The sequence below is a fragment of the Artemia sp. Qi Xiang Cuo genome, chromosome 2 (genome assembly GCF_049724085.1).
Source record: "Artemia sp. Qi Xiang Cuo chromosome 2, ASM4972408v1, whole genome shotgun sequence".
Taxonomy (NCBI): domain Eukaryota; kingdom Metazoa; phylum Arthropoda; class Branchiopoda; order Anostraca; family Artemiidae; genus Artemia; species Artemia sp. Qi Xiang Cuo.
Genome location: NC_142795.1, coordinates 35,488,346 through 35,514,497, shown reverse-complemented (window position 1 = coordinate 35,514,497; position 26,152 = coordinate 35,488,346). Strand labels below are relative to the sequence as shown.

At 36.9% G+C, this 26,152-nt stretch overlaps 1 protein-coding gene and 1 pseudogene across 1 annotated transcript in view; both read left to right on the top strand.

Moving 5' to 3' along the window:
- LOC148955177 (uncharacterized) overlaps nucleotides 1–4,335 on the top strand; it is a 53,093-nt pseudogene extending 48,758 nt beyond the window's left edge.
- LOC148955176 (vitellogenin-1-like) overlaps nucleotides 1–26,152 on the top strand; it is a 346,909-nt gene that overhangs the window by 88,773 nt on the left and 231,984 nt on the right. The window lies entirely within an intron of this gene.

Sequence of the window (26,152 nt, the reverse complement as noted above, 5' to 3'; positions counted from 1 at the left end):
AATATTCATAGGATATTCCATCGGCCCGAATTGGCATTGTATTATCGGATTTCCGGACTTTCATTTGTAAATCTATAAATGTTGAAGACATGTCCATAAAGTATTCTTCATTGGAATAAATTTGAAAGTGGATATTATCGGAGAGGGGTTGTTGTGGATAAAATTGTTCATAGTATCCATGCTTGACACTCACATCAACATTTTCAGCATTGAATAGATTCAATGAGGCGGTGATTGAAGGTTGAGAATCCTTATGCGGCAGGTAGGACATCTTAAGAGAAGAAATCTAGTTTTGATCTAACAATTCTCTTCCTTGGGCTTCTTCTTCTGGTTACAGTATGTTGCAACTTTTTCCTTCTTTTCTTTGAAAAGAGGGGTCGTGACTTTCGTTTATAACCTGAGTAGAGACTGATGATTGGTGTATTGTTTCTTAACTTTTTTCTACCTCTACCATTCTATTAAGATTGCTCGCCAATAATTCATGCATTGGACTTAAGATTTTCCGTAGCACTTTTTTTAAAATCATTGAAAGAGCCCCAATCGTATAGTGTAGAGGATGCAAAATCTGTCGCAGCCGTTACAAGATATTTTCTAGCCAGTGGCAGTGAAGAGTGAAACAGCTTAGCAAACCAACTGCCAATACCGTAGCCAGACATTGACGTGCGACCTTTGTAATAGTCCATTCCATTGCCCTGTTGTCTTGGGCCAAGAGTATTAACATAGCAGTCAATATCAGGACAAGTGAATACCACTTTTTCATTAGACATCTTGTTGTTCAACGATGGGACGAAAATAGCATGTAATCACAGCCAAACCTTTTGAAATTGCTATGGGATCACCTAATTCAGTTCTTAGTGTTAACTGACAGAGTTCCAAATAGGAAGTGTTTACGGGAATATATTGAAGATGCTTTATATCGCAATGGTGAATGTGTTCTTTATTGGTTTTTCGTTCAAGAACTCGTAGGAGGTGCATATTTGAATTGCCAACCCAGATGTTTCCACAAATGAAGCGTAGGGAAATATACAAGTGTCTGTGGAGAAGGCAGGCAGGTAGTCAGCAAAAATGAAATTAGTGTTTCCGGCACTTTTACCATTGATTATATTGAGCTTAAAGCCAAGAACATCCTTTAGGTTATCATTGAGAATAACCTTTTCGCTGGCAATGGGTGAACAAATGTAGATCTTACCCTCCTACTTTGAATAGTTGAAATGAAAAGCTCCTTTTTTACGATCGGAAATTCTTTTATTAATAGAACGACATAAATCATTCATACAGGTGAGTTCCTCGTAGGGTAATTCAATGTATGAATAATCCATCCAATTGATTTTTTGAATTTGTTCTTGATAACTTGAGGGTGGTGGCGGCCAATCATAGGGTCTAATTTTTATTTCATATTTACGATCCTTTCTCAGGATGTCGTAGGTATTTTTAGAATACAGTCGACAAGAGCCACTTCATACTTTCCGTCGTCGAATTTGATGGTGGGGGAGAGTTTTGTCCAAAAATCACTTGTTCTATTCAAGGTCATTATAGAGAGGATCAGAAACATTGGACATAAAAGTCACATAGAAATCATTGGGCATTGTTAATGTCTTCAGCACTGACCCAAGAACCAAAATCTGAGTTGTATGCTAGCCAGTGAACAAGCAACTGTCTCTTACCCCTACGAGTACGACTCTTTAATATTTTTTCAATTTGATAAATTTCACTAGTGTTTCTAACTTATTGCAGCTGATATTCATAAAAACCGCCGAGAATCTCGTCATCTTTGGGGTCTCGCAGTCGATATGTCGTGGGTTCGGTGTCCAGGATTTTCGACACTTTAAAAAGTTCGGTGCTCCATAAATAATTCCCCTTTTCAAAAATATTGGTAGTTCTATTAATTCGAACAGTATCACCAATAATAAATTTCTTCTTCGCATTTTTTTTTCTTTTTTACCAGTTGCGTAATGCTGTAGCATATCGTCAAATGTATTTTAGTTGTATTGAACATCCCAAGGGTTTACATTGGACAGAGATTGATGGGGTTAATTGTTGTATATCCGCATGGTATTATCTAAATCATGAATAAAAGCCGGTGTATTTTTCAGGCTACAATATCTTGAAATTAATAGACGAATCGTTCTTATTAATCGTTCAGCCAACGCAGCCTTATCGGGCTGTGACTATGATAAAGTGTTGTGTTATATTTCAATATAACCTTTTGCACATGGGGATTAACAAATTCACTGCCACGATCCGATTGAATTTTTCTATACGATTCCTGTTCAAGAATAGTTTCAATGGCCCGATTAACTTCAACACCTCTCTTTGATCGTATTTGAATGGCATAGGCATAGCGACTAAAGACACTGATTGCCACCAGAATATATTTGTAGGGTGCATTGTGACGCCGTTGAAGTGCGTCTAAAGTTAAAAGATCCGTTTCCATTATATGCAGAGGGAAAAAGGCTGTAGTTTGTCGATATTGTTTGCCGCGAAGCCTGTGATTCCGATGCAGTGTGTAACTCGGTTCATTCTCTAGATACTCTTTTGCTTTTTTCAATGTGGTGCCGGAGACAACTTTAGAAAGCGTTTTGGGAGAACTTAAACTTCCCGCTTCACCAATATTTTCATAGACACCTTTCAGAACTTCATCCATTTTGAAAGCAAACACGTAGCGTAATGTCCACTCCCCATTTGCACTCTGGAGGGTAAATCAATTTTTCGTCACTTTTGACTAGCAGTTACAGGTGTTATAAAATCAGTGCTGCTACTGCTACTACTGATATTATTTTCAAATATTGAATCTTCTTCTTTTTTAAATGGTGTTTGCGTTGCCGTTGTTCGAGGACTATATTCTCTTAGTTTCTTTAGAATTTGCTTATTGCTAATAAGACTTTTGGGAAAGTTTGATACACTTAGAAAGGTGTATAGATTATTGTCAAATGATAAAAGTCCTTTACGATTCTTTACCATATCACAAATTAAATCAACTAGATTATAACTTTTTCCCTGAATTATAATTCGTTTCCCTGTGCTGTCGACTTGAACTTGATGCTCATCACCAGCTTCCAGCATGAGATAAGATAATACTCTTTTACACTGTTCTTGATAGGTCAGTGGCAATAGGTTTCCAATTTTCGATACAATTGAATTCAATTCCTTCTCCTTTGATTGTGCAGAATCTTGAGGAGATGATTCCTGTTTGGAGGGATCGGCGACAGCAGCGGGTCTCTCACGATAAGGTTTATGCTTGTCCACATGTTGCAATGCATCTTGAAGTAAAAGAAGTTTTTTGTCATCGGCAATATTCTCATCATTAATGAATTTGCTTAGATTGTCTTCAAAATGTTCGACGGGCGAGAGGACAAGTTCAAATGGTGTCAATTTATAGGGTTTTGACATTCTCTAGATAAAACTGTTTACAAGTACTGCAATTATTGGCAATAAAAGTGTGAAAAAGCTACCGCCTGCTTGAAGGAGGCATGTTCTTTTAAAAATTTTCCCAATGTTCTTAAAAACCAAGGCACGTACAGTGGAACGATGTTGCTTTGTCTGTTGTCTAACACCTTCTGACAGTTGAACATTACCCTCAGTTAAATTTTAACAAAGTTCAGATATTAGATTAATGAAATCATTGTCAACACCATGTTTGAGTATGGCCTTCCTAAGCAAGGCTTTTTAAGTGCTGGAAACCGAAAATAAATGCCGTTGTTCCTGTAGTTTCTTCAGTGTCATAATGTCAACTAATAGCCTTTTCTACAGTTCACCGGAAGATATACTGTAATTTCATTGTCTAAAATGTCGGTTACTACAAGTAGATCCTCGGGTGTGCTCTGATTAAGATCCAGCAAAATGTAACCATAGGGCTTGTTAGTCACCTGAGTGTACGCTGACAACAGAAATTTAGGGGCGCCAGGGTATATCTGTTTATTGAGAGTTATGAGCGAGCTAGAATCACGAACGACTCGATAGATAATATAGATAGTACAATTCAAAGCAAGGGTTCGCATACATTTGCTCTGATGAAACAGATTGTGTAGAACCAGGGTTATGGAAATGTTTTCATGGTGGGAGCGAACGGTGAACAGTTGTAGCATTTCCTGTGAGAACTGTTCAATGGATTCAGCCAAATCATCAATAATCAGCCATGAGTTCGGTTCAATACTGTTGAAAACATCAAGTCCCCGTATGAATTGCATTGGTATGGTTGTGAAAATAGCTTTTATTTTATCATAGGACTCCGGCCAAATAAAATGGCAATTAATGGGTTTCTTCCGGTTTTCTCAAGAAGATGTTATCACGCCTTCGAATTATCCTGGTCAAATGTGTTGTTTTCTCCGACAGTGATAGAACTCACAGACACCACCTGACTGGACTTTTAGATTGATAAATGTTGCTGCTGCTGACAGCATTCGGACTATAAATAACTGTAAACCATACTCTTACAATGTCTAAGTAGTAGTCGCAATAATTTCCTCATAGATCTATCTACGTTAACAAGAACAACAAAAAAACAATATTTTATTATCATTTATTTCGGCAACATGTAAACTCTATTTGTTCAAAATGAACAACGATAAGAATGACACTTGTACAACAAGAACAGTTGACAATATTTCATGGTCATTTATTTCGGCAACATGAAAACTCTATTTGTTCAACATGAACAACAATGATAAAAATGACACTTTATGTTCAACAAGAACCTGACAATATTTCATGGTAATTTATTTCGGCAACGTGAAAACTCTATTTGTTCAACATGAACAACAACATAAGAATAACACTTTATGTTCAACAAGAACCTGACAACAATATTTCATGGTCATTTATTTTGGCAATATGAAAACTCTATTTGTTCAACATGAACAATGATAAAAATGACACTTTATGTACAACATAAAAAAAAAACTTTTGGTCCATCAACAGCAAGAACAACACTTATTGTCTTAAAAACACTTTTTGTCCATCAACATGAATACTTTATGTACATTAGTACACACAGTAGCACACTTTTCTGTACAACAACAACAACAACACTTTTTTTTACAACAAAAAAATACTTGAAAACAACACTTGAAAAAAAAACACTTGAAAATTGAACTAGCACAGTTGAACATTATGAATTTAAAAGTGGGCCCTCACACCGTTCTTGAGAACATAGACTTTGTCGGATATACATGAGATTGCATTTTTTCCACTGTTACAAGATAATTTTTATACTCTAGAGAATGAATCGCAAACACTTGAGCTCTTGACACTAGGCTACTTTACTGGCAGTGTTTATACATACTTATGCTGAAATTACTCTTTACAAAGCGTGTTGGCACCCCTTTACACGCCTACTTTTCATCCCCACTATGAGTTTTAACGCAATAAACTTTAGGACCCGGGAACACCCCCCTGGATATCAAATCACTCCCCGTCTCTCATTTTAACATTAATAATTGGTTGGGGGCTTGACGTTTCATCAACTCGGGGTAGAGGGATCGATTCCAGTTGGTGAAATCCATCCGCGAGCTGATGTGTTCCCCCTTTTCTAAATCACCCAATAAATCTTGGGTCCCATTTACCTTTAACAGCAGAGAATCTGTATCCCCATATTAAAATTTAGCATTTTCCGCTCTTAGCCACTGCACCTTGTGCACTGTTTAAAAAAACGACAACCGAAGCTTTTTGGAACATCCCAGTACTGAACTACATTCTGCTATATTCTAGTTCAGTACAAATTCTCGATTTTGCCTGTGTAGAAGAAACTTGGCAGCCTCTCTGCTCGTGAACGATGTAAAATTGGGATCGGCAATAATTCGTGCACGCTGTAGAGGTTCAGTCACGACATTACAGTGAGATCTGTTACGTATGCTTTGACCCATATCGCCATATGCTGAATTTAGAATGAGTTTGTATATTTCATTCTCTACTTTGGAGTTTGCCCTAGAGTTTCTATCAACAAAGGTGGCTATAAACGTATTCAAATATGGTATCTGATTGAACTGCAGGACCCTATGTATTATGGTGATCTTGAAACTATTGTTTACCACCCAATGCAAAAGCACATGGTGAACAACGATATTCTCCTGAGGGTCCAAATCAGCAATCAGTTTTTGCTTAGAGGGGGTCCAGTGCACCCCCATATCCTCAACCAATGATCGATTGTAGGGGCTCAATGAGTCCCTGCTCATGGGCCGATTGATACAGGGAAAAACAAAATCTCTGACTGAACCGTGAAGCGCCAGAGGAATGTGCCCGTCAATTTCAAAGAACCATCCTTGTGGCCCATTTTCCTTGACGGTCGTAATGTCGGGGAACTCACAAGGATTCTCAAGCTATTGATAGTTCCCACACGGCAAAGAGTAGTGAGACATTGCCGAGGGGTACAATGAGTTCATGTCCAAGAACACTGCATTTGACTTTGCACCGGTGCTGCTGTTTTGTCCGCTCGGATCGGTTGACAAGACGCGGTCCCCATGAAAAACATACCCTCTCCTCATTGAACGCTCTACAAAAAGGTGCTGATCTACATCTGTGATTAGGCCTATTTCCTCCCTACTAATTTTTAAAATCAAACCCATCACCAAATGTGGTGTGGAAAAATAATAGCCTATATCTAACCCGAACTCTGAAGAGACTTGATTTGTGTACTTGCAGACTATATCCAAAAGATTTAAAACGCCACTGGCCAAGTACATTCTATAATATCCCAAACCATTCTTACTTATCTCATTGGCTTGCATCTTTATGGCAAACTCGCATACATTAGCCTTGTAGGCATTATTAGTCTGTGAATTATAAAAAGCTTGAATTGGAGGTAGTTTCGCCTCGCTTAAGCGAGCGCCAGAACAGTAATAGTCGTATGCGTATACACCTTTGCAGGTCAACAGGTAATACATTTCACTGTCTGGAAAGTGCTGTTTAAGCAAGGGAAAGCTATCAAAATTGTCGCTTTTCTGCACTTGAATCAATTGACTCAATGCCTTGGAAATAAATCTAAAGGAATCTAAAAACATGATTTTATTGCAACACGTATGCTCAATATTTACTACCTGCCATTTCAGCTCGAGAAGCAATAACTTCTCGGCTACTTTGGGAATAATAATATAGGAAAAAGAATTAATTACTCATGGACGGACTACTCCCCCTCCCTCCCTGTGCATACGTGCCAGTGCCGGTAAAATAAATTTTAAATCATAATTTGAGTTTTGAATAAAAACAGGGATAAATAATTGCTGGCTAACATTTAAGTTACACGATTGATGCGCAACCCCTCTTAAAATTACTACCCCCAGAGGATATTTCCTGCCACACGTGATTATGGTCTCTGACTTTCCCCCTCCCCCTCTTTTCCCTTTAGTCCCCTTATCCCCCTCTACAAACTCCCCCTGACAAACTCCACATATTTTTTGATTTTTAATCGCGAGACGATCCTCTGCAGACAGCACCATAGGATAATGTGTATTTCTCAAACGAGAAATAGCGCCATTAGCTGTGCCAATTAGTTTAGTCAGTGCCTTGACCATGCACTCCCCCTCATCCAATGTTTCTACTATTTCTAACAACCGCATGGTATTAGAACTGTCTCTTTGCGCATGAGCATAGGACACTGCAATAGCTTGATGTTCTTTGATTCAGTTTAGAAATCGAGGATCTTTCACCTCCACCAGCTTAGCTTCACAATCCAAAGATATTTTGTTGCACTGGAGGAGGGTGTTTTGAAAAATTTTTAAGCGTAAAATGGCCCTATCCCCTGAAACCGTTTCCACTGTCTGGTAGCCCTGCCGTCTACAATGCTTCATATGATCTTGCAACTTGAATTCACTCCAAAATCTAGAGAGGCAATTCGGACAGTAGAAACGGGTCCCCCTAGTCTTACCCTCCCCCAGAACTCTACTGATGTCTGTAATAGGGTTAAAATGGCCAATTGAATTGGCAAAGTCACTAGAAGGTGGTGCATACAACAACCAAACCCAGTGTTTGACCAAATCAATTGACGGGCCTCTTACTGGGAAACCCCCCCCCCCTTCTTTTTTGAACGAACCCCATCTTCAAATTCAGTTTCAAACTGAACCACAGTTACGGCAATAATTAAGTGGGTATTAGCCCTTTCAAAAATATCAATGGATCTTAGCGTTACTGGGTATTTTCCCTCTAAACAAGAGAAACCTACAATTGGAAAATAGGACCCGTCCTTCTCATGTACAGCCCAATTGTCTAAATTCTTTTTGGTAGCGTCACGTGCTAGAGGCTCGAATGCTGATATGAGGAAAGCGTACTTGAAACATTTTTGATCTGTTTCAAAACAGATCCGTTGGACACCTTGACAACCTACTATATCTGGATTACAATTTTAAAATGTCTCCCAATCATACCCTGCCCCCCCTCTTAAAATAAAATCTTTCTTAAATTTACAAATATTCACTCTTAAATTTTCAACCAAAAGAACTACAGAGCCGCTCCCATTTTCGTTAAAGTTCTCAAGATGCGCAATAATATGACCGACCCACTCGCAAAAAACACTCAAAATTTTCTAAATTCGGATAAATCACGCGCATCTCGGAGTGTATATAGTGGTGTTAAACTTCGCTTTTCCCTTCATTTAAATAGAACACCTTTAAAACAATAAAAACCTTAATTGAATCCTTCCCCCCATCCCCATAATTGAATTCGGTTCTTCAGCAGTGCACGAATTTTATCTACATAGTCATGCACAGTTTCTACGGGGTCAAACACAAAATTTTCCCCCATAAGTGAATTAAATGGATCCCCAAAAGTCGCAGTGTAGACAACTATTGCATTTAAAATTGTGTTGGACAGCTGAAATTCGGGAAATGGTGTAAATTGGACATTACCCCCGTCCCCCTCTTGTATATCATCAACACTCCCTCCACATTGTTCAACAATATTTGGGGTATGCGAATGCTCCACTTCAGTTGTTTGAAGTGGATTCGTTAGGGTATCGGAGGCTGGAGGAGGAGGGTTCCCCGTTAATTCGTTTGTAAAATCGTCCAAAAGCTGTAGTGTACTTTGACTCAAGTCTCCCTGCTCAACTGTGCTATTATCTACATTAAAAAGAAAATCATTTAAAAAATCATCAATATTAGATGGTATTTCAATAGAATTAATAAAACCATGTCATTCGTTGATAGCCGGTATTTCAATGTCCTGAATGGCGTCCTCTCCTTCTCCAACTGATGAGGATGATGATGATGATGATGACGACGAGTATGGGACCAATGGTCCAACCTATAAATGAAAAATAGCTTATTTTCAAAGCGTTCAAATCACCCCTACTGTTTTTAAAATTTGGATTTTTATTTACGTATTATATAAAACGCGCTTAGTAGCAATAGCAGTATGCACATAGTAGCATTTGCTTAATTCACTGTTCCCCACAACTATCGATATTCTGAAAGTTCCAATTTCCAACTTAATATAAGATATTTACAATCTAAAACGCCGCTTTACATAGAATTGACAATTTTATTTTGTTCAAACAACTCCACCCCCCCCCCACTATTTAATTCCCCCTCCGAGCCAGTCCAGCGGATCACCGCAGCGCATCCCCCGGCGCTTCCCACAGCGCTTCCCGCGGCGCTTCCCGCTGCGCTTCCCCCGGCACTTCCCGGGCGCCATAGCGCTTCCCGGGCTCCGCGGCTCCCCACCTTAATATATGATATTTACAATCTAAAACATGACATATTAGGTTTTGATTTGGTTCAAACAATCCCTCCAAATAAAATTTCATATTAATAATCTTTTTCTGCTTTGGAAAAAAAAACAACATGATTTAAAATGGATAGCCATCTCCTGTCATGATACACAACTCGTTCCGATAGAAAGTTGTTTTTTAAGAAATTTGTCAGGGCAAGATTAACATTTCGTTTATATCGCAATAGAAATTATCTAATCTTATTATACCGGGATATAGTTCATTTCTCGGCTTCACTAATCAATTTTAGCAGAGTGAATGCATGTACTTGACATGATTCAAAATGGGGAACATTATATTTCCTTTGGGGAGAAAAATGCCTTTTAACTCTGACATACTTTTACTGTGTTCGAAAATGGTGAAAAGAAAAGGCCTAAAAAAGTTGGAAGAAATAGGTATATATTTCTATAACTAGAGGTAAATTCTCACAGCCTTCAAATTGAGTGGGGAGGGAAAACATCCTCTAAAATCTATGAAATAATTTTACAGTGTTGAAAAAAAACCCGAAAAGATGGAAGAAAAAGGTAGGAACCAATCAGCTTTGAAAAAAAAGGAGAAAGGCTCTCTAACAGTAATTGACTAGAAATTAGTTAAAAATATTATTATGAGAGATAGCAACAGTTTATGATCTAGAGTGGGGGGGAACAGAGAAAATATGAAAAAAGAGCGGTTTGACAAGCAAAAACAAAAAAATTATATTTAGATATCTCTCAGGGAGGGGGGAGCAGAGAAATTTAAAACAATGGTTGGGGCGGGGGTTAATATTTTAATATCTCTGAGACAAGTTTATATTAGGTTGAAAAATAGTTTTGTTTTTAGATATTTCTATAAGATAGGTAGGAAAAAATGCTCACATTCACAAATTCCGGCTGTATTTGAATGCCCGAAGGCCCAGGCGAAGCATGCTGCACCATCGGCGGACCTTGTGTTGGTGAGGCAGCGACTTTACCTGGAGTGGGACTCGCCATCATGTGGGAAGCTGCCCATTCACTTTTGAATTTCTTGCTAGTAGATTGGCCAGCGATATCATGGGCTTGGGTAGATTGATTTGCGGTTTGAGTGGGACCATCATGTCTTATGACCACAGACCTCGAAGGTTGCGCAGAGGGTACGGTTTTGGATGCTTCAGCCATCTCCCTCCGTTTTAAGGGGGCTGCCTCGTCCTCTCTCGCTCTCTTGGTTGGAGGAGGTATACATTCTTCATAATTGGCCTTAAAAAAGAAGAGAAAAAAAATTAGTATCAAAATAATTTCCCCCTTTTTTTTAAAGAAGGAAAATTAGTATCCCCACCCACACTAACCATAATTTTGTCTAGAAAAGCATTTATCACTAAGAAAGCCCCCCCTACGCCAGCATCTTCAGTAAAGCAAAAAGTAAAAATATACTAAACTCAGAAATCAAATGCTATTTTAATAAATTAAAAAAGCTTATTCATAGAAATCCCAACCTAAACTTACTTGTCATGCAAAGAACCACTTTGTTTTCATTTTACAATAATGGCAATAGAATTGAGGCATGTCCCCCTCCCCCCTTTCACCAATGTCCTAAATATATTGTTAGTAATTATTTTTGGAAATAATCCCGTTTTACTCCCCCAAAAATACAGATTACGAATCCACAAGCTTAATAAACAGCAATCTCCTTTTGCTTAAAATTCTTTTAATTTGAGAAAAAGAGAAACAAATCCTTTTTATCATTGAAACCTTTTGGTTAAGTTGCTAACGTAAAGGATTAACAAGCAGGAAGTGCAATTGTGGGGTATCACCTGTTTAAATCACTGCGGAAAAATCTTTTTAAGTCAAGTAAGCGGCGGCGGCTTAAATGGAAACGGTATATTAATAGCTAAGGGATAGACAGAAGTTGAATGTCACTTTTTGATATGCTTACATAAAGAATAAATTTATCGAAAAAAGACAATTATTTCTATTGGAAGAATTATACTTGTAAAAACAGGGTGGGGGGTTAGGTAGTAAAAAGAACATATTTTATGTTTTCTATCGAGTATAAAGATTGCATGGTTGTTAGGTTTGTGGGGGAGGGGGTACTTACCTAAATATACTGGAGGGTGACCAACGAAAATAATTTTATTTTAAAATAAAAAATGAAAATGTACTAAAACAGAACTTACATGGTAAACTGAAGCGGCTAGTGCTTCAAGCTCATCAATAATATCCATTCTTGTTCTTTCAACTGTGTCAAAATACTTTCTGAATGTTTAATCACAATGCATGTCCGTTATATACGAAATCTAAAGGGCGAATTGTTATGTAACGGGGAAAACCAAATGTAAGCAAGCCTCTGATTGGCTGAGAAAAGAGATGTAACCGACTCGCTGATTGGCTGAGAAGGAAACACGTGATCTAACTGTTTCCTATTCCTGGACACCTTGACATTCGCCCCTAGCATGCACTTGGCCAAAACAACAAAGAAGCCATGTTTGTTTCTTAATTCCCCTTTCGTAAATCAATACATTCTCCCCACCGATTATGTAAATCAAGTTCTCTGAAATTCAATTCCCCCTCGAATCCTAGATCAATACATTGCCCCTAGCGATTATGTAAATCACCCCCCAGTGTCATAAATCAATAATTCCCCGAGCGATTATATAAATCACCCCTCATGTCATTACACGTGGCCAAACAACAACAGATCGATAATCCTTGAACAAATTATGTAAAACAGTTGTAGGTGGCAGCAGGGGTGTCGTCTCGGACCTCATGAGGCCTTTCTACTTCAGCCTTCTAAAAAGTCTATAAGAACAACTTTTTTACAGTCAGAGAAAACAATTGCCATTACCTTGTTGACAAAAATGTCACGTATTTTTCAAATGCCACTCGTATTATTAAATTTTGTGATACTGGGAAGGTAAACTGAGAAGTCAGAATTGAATGAAAGGACGATGAATGTGCAAAGCTGCATTGGTAGTCCATTAAAAATAAATAATAAAAACTTCTTTGTTTCGAAGTAAGAATATACGGTATAATGTTACGAAACTTTATGATAGATACAGAAATTATACTTTGGTTTTGAACACCTTGAAAATATTCTTAAGAAAAAAAAGGTACTTTTAGAATACCAAGGAAATTGATTCGTTATACCAATCTTGAAAGTTATTTCTTATTGCACCGTTCATTTTCAATCTAAAAGAGCGCACATTTTCTTGCTAGTTGAAAAAAATTAGAACTATACAGGATAAATCCCAGAGATTCAACCAATAAGAGTTTTTTAATCTTTTAAAATAATAATGAAAAGATGAAAGGTGAAAGGTAGCTATAAAATAAGGAAAGGGAGCTAGATAGTCTCCATGATAGAGCTGACATAAGTTTTTCAGAGTTGTATAAAAATGAATATTTTCACTTCTTGATGATTTTTTTGTCACTTCGTGACACACATCAAAGTAAAAAAAAGAATATTAGTTTAAGAGTCAAAAGTGACTATATAGACACGCTTAAGTATGACTCGAAATGAAGAGCAAATAAATCATAACATGAACTCTGGAAATCCGCTTATTCTTTCTATACAACCGAAAATTTTAGGTTATGATACAAATTCTATAGCTAGTCTATAATCCTAATGCTATCAAGATGGCTTTACTTTGAAGTTGTCTACAGAATAATCATGAAATGTCCCTAAAATCCTTTATAATGTAATATAATGTACTTATAATGATTGATAATGTAGTTATAAAGTAAAAAGCGTCCTTAAATGGTTTACTTCTACTGTGCCAATACTCCTATATTGTTTGATGTTTTCAGGAAAGCGGTAGTTTTCAATAATCCTAAAAACACAGGAAAATATCATCAGCTGGTTTATTTGTACTAGTTTTAATAGTATATGTTAGACAGACCGTAAAGTAATAATTTTTGTTCGTTTTAAGTTCCAACTTGGCTCTTTACTTAGAATAAATTAATGAGACTAAGAATGAATTCACTATTAAGCAGTGAGGTCAGAAGCGACTCAATAGTGATGCCTATTGTAAAGGGCATAAGCCTTCAATGTATTACTCTTTCACGGGAGCACTTCATATGGAAGGGAGGGTACTCTAAACTTTGAAAGGGGCTCATTAGAATGGAAATTGAAAGTTACATTGTCCATTTTAAGAATCAAAAGTGATTAGAGGGCATTCTTCCTCCGAAGCCATTTTTTCCCAAATGCTTCTGATCAAAATTTTGAAATAGCCATTATGTTTAAATTTGTCCCAAGGTCAAATAACTATGCCTTCAGGGTTGAGAATCCTCCCCCCTTTCCCTAGGACAACAGCTGTAAGTTATCCAAGTTGTCCCTTGCTATAATATAAGGTTTCTTATGGAAGCATTAGTCATTCGATAGCTTTTGAGGGGAGGGGAATCGTTTGATTGGAAATTGAAAGTTCTATTGCTTTTTTGAGAATCAAAAGTTATTAGAGGGTGACCAGGCTCCCCCTCCCCGTTCCACAGTCTTTTTTCCTAAATTCATCTGATAAAATTTTTTAAGATACCCATTTTGTTCAAAATGTTTAAAAGGTTAAATAACTATGCCTCCAGGTTTTTTCCTCTCTCTTTCTCTATGCCTATGTGTCTGAGTGGATGTTTGCGTGTCTCTGTATTTGTCTTTGTCTGATTTTGTGTCTAACTCTATGCATTCGTAGGTTTTTTTTGCTCTCTCTCTCTCTATGGCTCTGTGCCTGAGCGAATGTTTGCATGTCTATGTTTGTCTTTGTATGATTTTTTTTGTGATTCTGTATAGTTGTAGGTATTTTTGGCCCTCTCTCTGTGCCTGTGTGTCTGAGCGGATGTTTGCTAGTGTCTATACCTGTCTTTGTGTGATTTTATCGCTGACACTGTGTATTTGTAGGTACTTTTGCCCCACACTCTCTTTGATTGTGTTTCTGAGCGGATGTTTGATTGTCTGTCTTTGTGTGATTTTGTGTCTGACTATGTATTTGTAGGTATTTTGCCTCTCTCTCTCTCTCTCTCTCTCTCTCTCTGGGCCTGTGTGTCAGAGCAAATGTTTGCTTGGCTCTATGTCGGTCTATGTCTGACTCTGTGCGTTAGTAGGTATTTTATATATATCTCTCTGTGACTGTGTGTCTGAACGGATGTTTGCTTCTCTCTATGTCTGTCTTGTGTGATTTTATATCTGACTCTGTGTGTTTGTAAGTATTTTTCCCTCTCTCTCTCTATGCTTCTGTGTCTGAGTGGATGTTTGCTTCTCTCTATGTTTGTCTTTGTACGATTTTTGTATGACTCTGTGTGCTTTTAGGTATTCCTCTCTCTCTCTCTCTCTCTCTATACATGTGTGTCTGAGCAGATGTTGGCTTGACTCTATGTTTGTCTTTGTGTGATTTATGTCCAACTCTTTGAATTCGTAAGTATTTTTGCCTCTCTCTCCATACCTGTGTGTCTGAGCGGATGTTTACATGCTTCTATGTCTGTCTTCGTTTGATTTCGTGTCTAAATCTCTGTAGTTATAGGTATTTTTGCCTCTCTCTTTCTCTATATATGCCTCTGTGTCTGAGCGGATATTTCCTTCTCTCTATGTCTGTCTTTGTTTGATTTTGTGTCTGACTCAGTGTGTTTGTACATATTTTTGCCTCTCTCTCTACGCCAGTGTGTGTCTAAGCAGATGTTTGCCTCTCTCTCTATATCTGTCTTTGTTTAATTTTGTGTCTGATTCTGTGTGTTTATAGTTTTTTTTACTTTCTCTTTCTGTGCCTGTGTGCCTGAGTGAATGTTTGCTTGTCTTTATGTCTGTCTATGTCTTATTATGTGTCTGACTCTGTGCGTTTGTAGGTATATTTGCCTCTCTCTCTCTCTGTCTATGTTTCTGAGTGGATACTTTGTTGTCTGTATGTCGGTCTTTGCGTGATTTTATGTATGACTCTGTGCGTTTGTAGACATTTTTATCGCTCTCTCTCTCCGTAGCTGTGATTTAAATATTTGTCCTTGTCAACATTCAATGCTACGACAACTCTATCACGTAGAAATACTGTCCCGAAAAAATGCATTTTTAACTTTTAAAAATGAGACTTATGTATTTATCCATCCAGTGAACAATCAACAATGATAGAAAACATACAATGAACCAACTATTATTTTTGACCAGCCATAGAGTACCAGTGGGACAGCCACTTAGCAAAAAATCTTAATTGCTCAAGGTAAAAGACTTGTTTCGCAATAGAAAAGTAGTAGTAGTTCATTGACTCCCACAGAATTCAAGCGCTTTAGGTTTAAATCATTGGGCAACTAATATTCAAGGCAAGAGAAATCGATTTGCAATAGTTTGTTGACTTCAATAGTTGCTTAGCTGGTTTCTTTTTCCTATGGCTATAGGGAGGATTTGTAAAACCATCGGAATTCATTGCGGGGAGGAGTCATAAGACTCGGATACTATTGCGTGCAAATGAAACGTAGAAATTGTTACGTAACTTAGCTTATAAAATATTACATGTTTGTTAATATCATCATAAAAAAATTGAATGTTTTGAATTCGTTCCATAAAATGATTCATCATGTTTTCTCTCGACATGACACTTACTGCGTTTCCGGGTCATACACAACTTATAGTATGGTTTCATTAAAGTAATGCCCTATGCGTGTCATTAAAGTAACACCGTATAGTCCATTCCATGAGCCTTTGGTCTTGAACCGAGAGTAGCAACATAGTAATCAATATCACGACAAACGAATGCAATGTTCATTTTTTTAAATATGATGCAGGTGTGTATTTTTCCGATGGACAAAAATACTGTTTGAAAATATATACTAAACTAAGTTGTGTCGATGAGTAGCCATAGAGTAACACAAGTACAGCCACAGAAATAAAAAAAAATTATTAAAAAAAAGTTGAATTAGTTTCCAAGTCCAAAATATTCTGATACTTCGATTTTGTCAATTTTATCCTATGTAGCTTACAAAGGATGTTGATAAAGAATTTAATCACTCTGATACTTAGATTTTGATAATCTTATCCAACGTATCCAACAATAGATGTTGGCAAAGGATTTCTTCGCTCTGATACTTAGATTTTGGTCGAAGTATAACTTTTTCCATCTTCTATCGAAAGAGAAATCTTTTTCTTCTATGAGAAAATTCAGACTTGAATTGGAACCATTTCTATTCTTTTGAAAACTTCAGAATCATACCTCAGCATTTTTTCACATCTATAGAAAAATCCAGAAGAGACGATGAATTTTTCTTTTTTTTTAAATTCAGAGCAGAAATAGAACCAGTTTATTTTCGTTGGTGAATCACAGAACCGGAGTATATCTTTTTCTCTTCTTTGAAAAAATTTTGGATCGAAGTGTAACATTTTTCAATTCTCAGGAAAAATTCAGAAGAGAACTTGAACTTTTTATTCTCTTCTTTGAGAAAATTCAGAGCTTAAGTGTAACTTCTTCCTTTTTGAGGGAGCTTAGCACTGATTTGTAACTTTTTTTCTCCTCTGGAATATTCAGAATTGAAGTTTAAGATTTTTTCTTCACTGGAAAAAATTCAAAATCAAACCTTAGCATTTTGCACTTCCATGGAAATATCCAGAAGAGAAGAGGAACTGTTTTTCTTCTTTTAAAACTCTGAACAGAAGTGGAACTTAAAAATGGATGAAAAAAATATGTAAAAAAAGTTGAATAATTTGTCGTCCAAAAAATTCTTAGTCAGAAAAAAAAGTGAATAAAGTGGAAAATTTTTCCGTCCAAAAATGTCCCAGTCAGAAAAAAGTGCTACTACAAACACTATTATTCTAATAGTAAAAGTTATGACTAACATATCTATATAGCCACACAAGTAAACAAATAAAAAAAAAAGTTGGAAAAATTTTTTAAGCCCTAAAAATTCCAAGTCGGAAAAAAAGTGCTACTAAAAACATTATTTTTCTAATAGTAAAAGTAACGAGTAACGTTTCAATATAATTTCCATTTTGTGTTTCGAAAATATTAAATGTGATTTTTTTTATTTAAAGTATATTTAATGTCATTTTAAGTCATGTAAAAAAAGTTGAAAAAAAATTCCATGTTAAAAAAATATATATAAAAATGATTTTCTCGAAAAAAATTTATAGCTTGGAAAAATTTTCCAAGTCGAAAAACTTCAAAGTCAGAAAATGAAGATAATTCAGAAAAAAAGACACTATTTTTCTAATTGTAAAAGTCAAGACCAACTGAAGTGGAACTTTTTTTTCTTTGAGGGAGCTTGGAACTGACGCGTAACTTTTTTTTCTTCTCTGGAATATTCAGAATTGAAGCTCAAGATTTTTTCGCTTCACTTGAAAAAATTCAGAATCAAACCTTAGCATTTTTCACTTCCGTGGATATCCAGAAGAGAAGTTCAACTTTTCTTTCTTCTTTTAAAATTCAGAACAGAAGTGCAACTTCAAAAAGAGGAAAAAAACTATGTAAAAAAAAGTTGAATAATTTTCATTTTTTAAAATTTAGAACAGAAATGGAACTTTTTTACCCTCGTTGGTGAATCACAGAACCGGAGTATATCTTTTTCTCTTCTTTGAAAAAAATTCAGAATCAAAATGTAACTTTTTCTTTTCTCTGGAATAATCCAGAACAGAACTTGAACTTTTCTTCCCTTCTTTGAGAAAATACAGAACTTAAGTGGAACTTTTTCTTCTTTGAGGGAGCTCAGAACTGATGTGTAGCTTTTTCTTCTCCGGAATATTCAGAAATTAAGTTTAAGATTTTTTTCTCTTCACTGGAAAAAATTCAGATTCAAACCTTAGCATTTTTTTCACTTCCATGGAAATATCCAGAAGAGAAATTGAACTTTTTTTCTTCCTTTAAAATTCAGAACAAATGTGGAACTTAAAAAAAGGTGAAAGAACTGTGTAAAAAAAGTCCCAAAAATTCCATGTCTGAAAAAACGTGCTACTACAAACACTATTTTTCTAATAGTAAAAGTCATGCATAACATATTTAAATCATTTTCATTTTGTATTTTGAAAATATTGATAATAATTGTTTTTAAGTATATTTCATGTCATTTTAAGACATGTAAAAACAAGTTGAAAAATTTTTCTGTTGAAAAGTTGGGTCCTGGGGAGGGGGGAGTGAGGAGGGGGTTATGGGGACTTGGGGTCCTGGAGTGGAGACATGGAGCCCAGTCATCAGAAAAAATTGTCTGTCCAGTAAGCATCTCAAATCATCGTGGTATGCATATTCTTAGGATGATGTCATAAACAATGCCCCAAAACAGATCACTGTTAACACCTACCAAAGATCAAATACTAACTCAGTATCAGTTTTTTTGTATCCACGCTCAATGCCAGAGTAAAATTGTCAACGCCTAAAATCATGCAGCAATGAAGAATCATGCCTAACATTATAACAGCCATATCAGCCTACAAAATATTAAAATAAAAATCCATATATCCATACGATAAAACATCCATACAAAAAAAATAAAATATAAAACCAACCATACAGCAAGACATATAATCAATCATACAGTAACATACTTAATCAACCATCTATCAATAAACAACGAAACAACCATACATCCATTCAATAAAACATCAAGTATAACACCAATACAATGAACAATAAAAGTCCCTATGCATAAAACATCCATACAATAAAACATTAAATAAAACACCAATACAATAAACAATAATACATCCATACATATAAAACATTGTTGCTATCTGTATTATACCTTTCATTGACACAGTAATGTCATACCTGCCCCGTCTCTGAGATTGACACAGTAATGTCCTACCTTCCCGCTTCCTTTAATTGACACAGTAATGTCCTACCTGCCCGCTTCCTTTAATTGACACAATACTACTGTTCTCAAAATAACCGTCTACAATTTTAAAGTAACATCTAGGGGGAAATCTGTAGGGGGTGTTGAGGGGCTAAGTGGAACAAGAAATTTGGCTTTAAAGGAGGGATGGTGTTAAATTGAAAGAAACCGTGTATCTAGGCTATCGAAAATTATGTTTGCAATATCTTTGAAACGACTTGCGGAATCATGTTTGAAATTTTGTTGTTTTGGAAGGAGGAGGAAAAGAGACTTCGTATTTATTTGGTTTAGAAGCATAGGATGATGGGGGGCTAACAAAAATGTGTCCCCAGTTTCCTTAAGTTTTCGTTCTATTATCCCTGGTAAACTTTGTATCTATCCACGATGCAACAGTAAAATAAACCAAAATTCATAGGCAGCGCTATAGCGCTGCCTAAGTTTAGAACGATGTTGGCACAATGTATTATTTTTTTTCTTGGTCTTAGACCAGGGCACTTCATATCGAGGGAGTTGCCGTAGAAACTTCAAAAAGGACTCATTCAATTGGAAATTGGAGTGGCTAGTTTCCTTTTTAATAGTCGAAAGTGATTGGAGGGCAACTAGCCCCCCCCCCACCCAAACGCCCATCATTCCCCCAAACAAATCTAATCAAAATTATGAGACAGTCATTTTGTTCAACGTAGTTGATTTCCAGATAGAAAATATGTTTTTGAGGAGGTCACTTCCCCACAACCCTCTGGACAAGGGTTTTAAGTTATGCCCTGGGGGCATATAAGAACTTTGTATTATTTATTATTTTTTTCCTTTAGACCAGGGCACTTCGTATCGCAGATGTTGTCGTAGAAACTTCGAAAAGAGCTCATTCAATTGGAAATTGGAGTGGCTTGTGCCCTTTTAATAGTTGAAAGTGATTGGAAGGCAATTAACACCCCTTCCACACTCACCATTTCCCGAAACATATACAATCAAAATTTTGAGATATCCATTTTGTTCAGCGTAGTTGATTTCCAGATAAAAATAATTTTTTTGAGGAGAACACTCTCCCCCCGCCCTCAGGGCAAGGGTTTTAAGTTATGCCTTGGAGGCATATAAGGTTTTTATAAAAAGCGTTGTCGTAGAAACTTCAAAAAAGGCCCATTCGATTGGAAATTCAAAGGGCTAGTGCCCTTTTTAATAGTCGAAAGTGATTGGAGGGCAACCAACCCCCCTCTCAAGCCCCCCTTTTCCCCAAACACATGCAATCAAAATTTTAAGATAGTTAGTTTGTTCAACGTAGTTGAAAGTTCTGTAAATTAGGTCTTTGAGTATGACCTACCCCCACAGCCCGCAGGGCAAGAGTTGTAAGTTATGCTCTGGGAGCATATAATGATTTTATAGAACGCGTTGTCTTAGAAACTTCAAAAAGGACTCATTCGATTAGAAATTCAAATGGCTAGTGGTCTTTTTAACAGTCGAAAGTGATTGGAAGGCAACTAACACCCCTTCCACGCCCACCATTTCCCCAAAAATATCCAATCAAAATTTTGAGATGGCCATATTTTTCCACGCAGTTTAAAGTTCAGGAAATTATACCTTTGATTAGAACACTCCCCCAGAGTCTTCAGGGCAAGGGTTATAAGTTATTCTCTGGGGGAATATTAGTTTTTATTGAAATATTTGTCGTAGAAACTTGAAAAAGGGCTAATTCGATTGGAAATTCAAAGGGCTGGTGCCCTTTTTAATAGTCTCGAAAGTGATTTGAGGGCAACTAACTCCCTTCTTACGCCCATCTGTTCCCCAAACACATCCAAACAAAATAATTAGATAGCTATTTTATCAAGCGTAGTTGGAGGTTTTGGAAATTAGGTCTTTCAGGATGACAGTCCCACCACCCCCCTAGCCCTCAGGGCAAGGGTTGTAAGTTATGCCCTGGGGGCATATAATGTTTTTATAGAAAGCGATGTTGTAGAAACGTCAACAAGGGCTCATTTAACTGGAAATTGAAAGGGCTAGTGCCCTTTCAACAGTCGAAAGTGATTAAAGGGCAACTAATCCCCCCTCTCACGCCACCATTTCCCCAAAAACATCCAATTAAAATTTTGAAGTATCGATTTTGGTCAACGGAGTCGAAAGTTCTGGAAATTAGGTCTTTCAGGATGATAATTCCATCAGAGCCCTCAGTGCAAGGCTTGTAAGTTATGCCCTGGGGACATATAAGGTTTATATAGGAAGTTGTTGTAGAAGTTTCAAAAGGGGCTCATTTGATTGGAAATTGAAATTACCCTTTTTAATAGTCGAAAGCGAGAGGTGAGTAATTAACCCCCTCTCACGCCCACCTTTTCCCCAAACACATTCAATCAAAGTTTAAAGATAGTCATTTTATTCAACGTAGTTCAAAGTTCTGGAAAATATGTATTTAAGGATGACACGCCCCACAAAACCTTCAGAGCAAAGGTTGTAATTTATGCCCTGGGGGCATATAAGGTTTTTATAGATAGAGTTGTCGTAAAAACTTCAAACGTGGCTCATTCAATTGAAAATTAAGAGGGCTAGTGCCCTTTTTAATAGTTGACGGTGATTGGGGGCTAACTAACCCCCCTCTCACACCCACCATTCTCCCAAAAATATCCAATCAAAATTTTCAAATAGCGATTTTGTTCAACGTAGTTAAAAACTCTGGAAATTAGGTCTCTGAGGATGACAAACCCCCCCAGCCCTCAGGGCAAGGGTTTTAAGTTATGCCCTGGGAGCATATAAGGTTTTTATAGAACGCGGTTTTGTAGAAACTTTAAAAAGGGCTCATTTGATTGGAAATTCAAATGGCTAGTGCTTTTTTTAACACTCGAAAGTGATTGGAAGGCAACTAACAACCCTTCCACTTCCACCATTTCCCCAAACTCATCCAATCACAATTTTGAGATAGTATTTTTATTCCGCGCAGTTTAAAGTTCAGGAAATTATACCTTTGAGCAGGGCACTCCGCCAACAGTCTTCAGGACAAGGGTTATAGGTTATGGCCTGGGGGCATATAAGTTTTTATTGAAATCTTTGTCGTAGAAACTTGAAAAAGGGCTCATTCGATTGGAAATTCAAAGGTCTAGTGCCCTTTTTAATATCCGAAAGTGATTTGAGGGCAACTAACCCCCCTCGCACACCCACCTGTTCCCCAAACTCATCTAATCAAAATTTTTAAATAGCAATTTTGTTCAGCGTAGTTGGTTTCCAGATGGAAATTATGTTTTTGAGGGGGACATTCCTCCACAGCCCTCGGGGCAAGGGTTGTAAGTTATGCCCTGGGGGCATATAAGGTTCTTATAGAAAGCTTTGTCGTAGAAACTTAAAAAAGGCTCATTCAATTGGAAATTCAAAGAGCTAGGGCCCTTTTTAATAGTCGAAAGTGATTGGAGGGCAACTAACCCCCCTCTCACGCCCACCTTTCCCCCAAACACATCCAATCAAAATTTTAAGATATCCATTTTGTTCAACGTAGTTGAAAGTTCAGAAAATTTGGCCTTTGAGGATGACAACCCCCCACAGCCCTCAAAGCAAGGGTTTTCAGTTTTGCCCTTGGGGCATATAAGGTTTTTATAGAACGCGTTGTCGTAGAAACTTCAAAAATGCCCTATTCGATTGGAAGTTGAAATGGCTAGTGCTCTTTTTAATAGTCGAAAGTGATTTGAAGGCAACTAACACTCCTTCCACGCCCACCATCTCCCCAAAAATATTTAATCAAAATTTTGAGATAGCCTTTTTGTTGCACGTAGTTTAAAGTTCAGGAAATTATACCTTTGATTAGAACACTCCCCCACAGTCTTCAGGGCAAGGGTTATAAGCTATTCCCTGGGGGCATATAATCTTTTATTGAAATCTTTGTCGTAGATACTTGAAGAAGGGCTCATTCGATTGGAAATTCAAAGGGCTAGTGCCCTTTTTAATAGTCTCGAAAGTGGTTTGAGGGCAACTAACCCCCTCTCACGCCCACCTTTTCCCCAAACACAGCCAATCAAAATTTTTTGATACCCATTTTATTCAACGTAGTTGAAAGTTTTGAAAATTAGGTCATTAAGGATGAGAGTGCCTCCGCCAGAGCAAGGGCGTAAGTTATGCACTGGGGGCATATAAGGTTTTATAGAAAGCGATTCTGTAGAAACTTCAACAAGGGCTCATTCAATCGGATACTGAAAAGGCTAGTGCCCTTTCAACAGTCGAAAGTGATTGAAGGGCAAATAACCCCCCTCTCACGCCCACCATTTCCCCAAAAACATCCAATCAAAATTTTGAGATATCCATTTTGTTCAACGGAGTTGAACGTTCTGGATATTAGGTCTTTTAGGATGATAACCCCATCAGAACCGTCAGTGCGAGGGTTTTAAGTTATGGCCTGGGGGCATATAAGGTTCATATAGGAAGTTGTTGTAGAAATTTCAAAAGGGGCTCATTTGATTGGATATTTAAATTACTCTTTTTAATAGTCGAAAGTGAGTGGTGGGTAATTAACCCCCCTCTCACGTCCACCATTTCCCCAAACACATTCAATCAAAGTTTAGATATAGCCATTTTGTTGACCGTTGTTGAAAGTTCTGGAAATTAGGTCTTTGAGGATGGCAACCCCCCACAGCCCTCAGGGCAAGGGTTGTAAGGGTTAGTGCCCTTTTTAACAGTTGAAGGTGATTGGGGGATAACTAACCCTCCTCTCACGCCCACCATTCCCCCAAACACATCCAATCAAAATTTTCAGATAGCCATGTTGTTCAACGTTACAGAAAGTTCTGGAAATTAGGTCTTTGGGGATAACACCCCCCTTCCACCCCTCAGGGGAAGGGTTGTAAGTAATGCCCTGGGGGCATATAAGGGTTTTATTGAAAGTGTTGTCGTAGAAACTTCAAAAGGGCTCTTTTGATTGGAAATTTAAAGGGCTAGTGCCTTTTTTAATAGTTGAAAGTGATTGGAGAGCGACTAACGCCCTTCTCACGCCCACCATTTTCCAAAACACATCCAATCAAAATTTTGAGATAGCCATTTTGTTTAACGTAGTTGAAAGTTCCAGAAATTAGGTCTTAGAGGATGACAACCACCTCACAGCCCTTATGCTTGTAATTTATGCCCTGGGGGGGGGGATATAAGGTGTTTATGGAAAGTGTGGTCGTAGAAATTCAAAAAGGGCTCATTCGATTGGAAATCGAAAGGCCTAGTGCCCTTTTTAATCGTCGAAAAGGATTGGAAGGCTTGACATTTTTATAGTAAATATCGAAGTGGGTATAATGTATTATTTTGTTGTTGTTGTTGTTGTTTAGACTAGGGCACTTTGCATCGAAGGAGTCGTCGTAGGAACTTCGAAAAGGGCTCATTCAATTGAAAATAGAAAGGGCTAATGCCCTTTTTAACAGTCAAAAGTGATTGGAGGGTAACCAATCCCCCTCCCACGCCCACCCTCCCATTTGCCTTTATGTTTAAAAACTAAATGTTACCATAAGATTAAATCAAAATGCAATGTGTTAATGCTAATTCCCAATAAGGCATCTCAGCAATATCCCAAGAGCGATTGAGGGTATTATGTTCAAACTTTCGGGGCTACTTATGCTCTTAATATTTAAGCAAATAAAAATAGCGGAAGTGTATCCAAGCTATCAAAAAAAGTAAACAGATTTTTTTGCGAATGATATCAAGTTTTTCATTTCAGGTCAACTAGAGGAGGTATGAAACTAAATTAAACACTACTATTTGTGTCCAGATTTTTAAAAGGGTGTATGTTGATAAAAATTGCTAAAAAAAATTTGTCAGCATATGAATAGTAGGCCAAACTATAAATTCTTAAAAAACGAAAAGATTTAAAGTATTATTTTCATTTTCCCTGAAAAGACTATGTCAATATAAAACGAACAGAAATTACTTAAAAAAACTTTTTCCACAAAATAAGTTTTTCGAAGAAAAAAAGGAGGGGAAGCTTTTCAACCATCTACCAGTGAACATGTGACAGGAAAATTTCAATATACAAAAAGTTCACTCTAATATATAGTGTACGTTTGAAGTTCTGGGGGGAGGGGAAGCCATCCCCTTCCCTACACCCATGACGCAGAAGATAAGTTTTAATCGCTGCATCATTTTGCCGTCTACTATCTGAATGATTCAATCTGGACCGTGCATTTGTATGTCATTCAATTTGAAATTTAAATTTGTCTAGCGCTTCTAGGATCATCAAAAAAAAATCACGTGGAAATATTTACCTAACTAATAACTCAATTTATAATTTATCACCATCTATGAATTTAAATCCAGTAGCATAGATAGTAGAATATGCGACACTTATATTCGTCTTATTTCGAGACATTAATTAAAAAAACTATTCCCACAAAATAAGTTTTTCAAAGAAAAGTAAAGAACTCCATTAAACCAAAAATGAGCAAAAATAAAATCAAATAATCTACCAAGCGTGAAACTACCACAAATCAGCATCGATAAAAAAAAATGAAACCCAAAACGAACAGAAATTACGATAAATAACCGAGTCAAACTCAAAACGAGCAGAAATTAGCATAAGTTGGGCTCAAAACCCCTATGCCTTCCCATGGCCAGAACCTAATTTGCACTTTACTGAGAAAAGTGCAAATGAATGTGCATTGTCGTTTTAATATACATATACTGATATTTAATAATCAAAATGTTAATATTATTATATTTATTATAGTTATAAAAGTAAAAACATTTATATTGCTTAATATTGTGCTCAATATGAATTGAAAGATTTAAAATC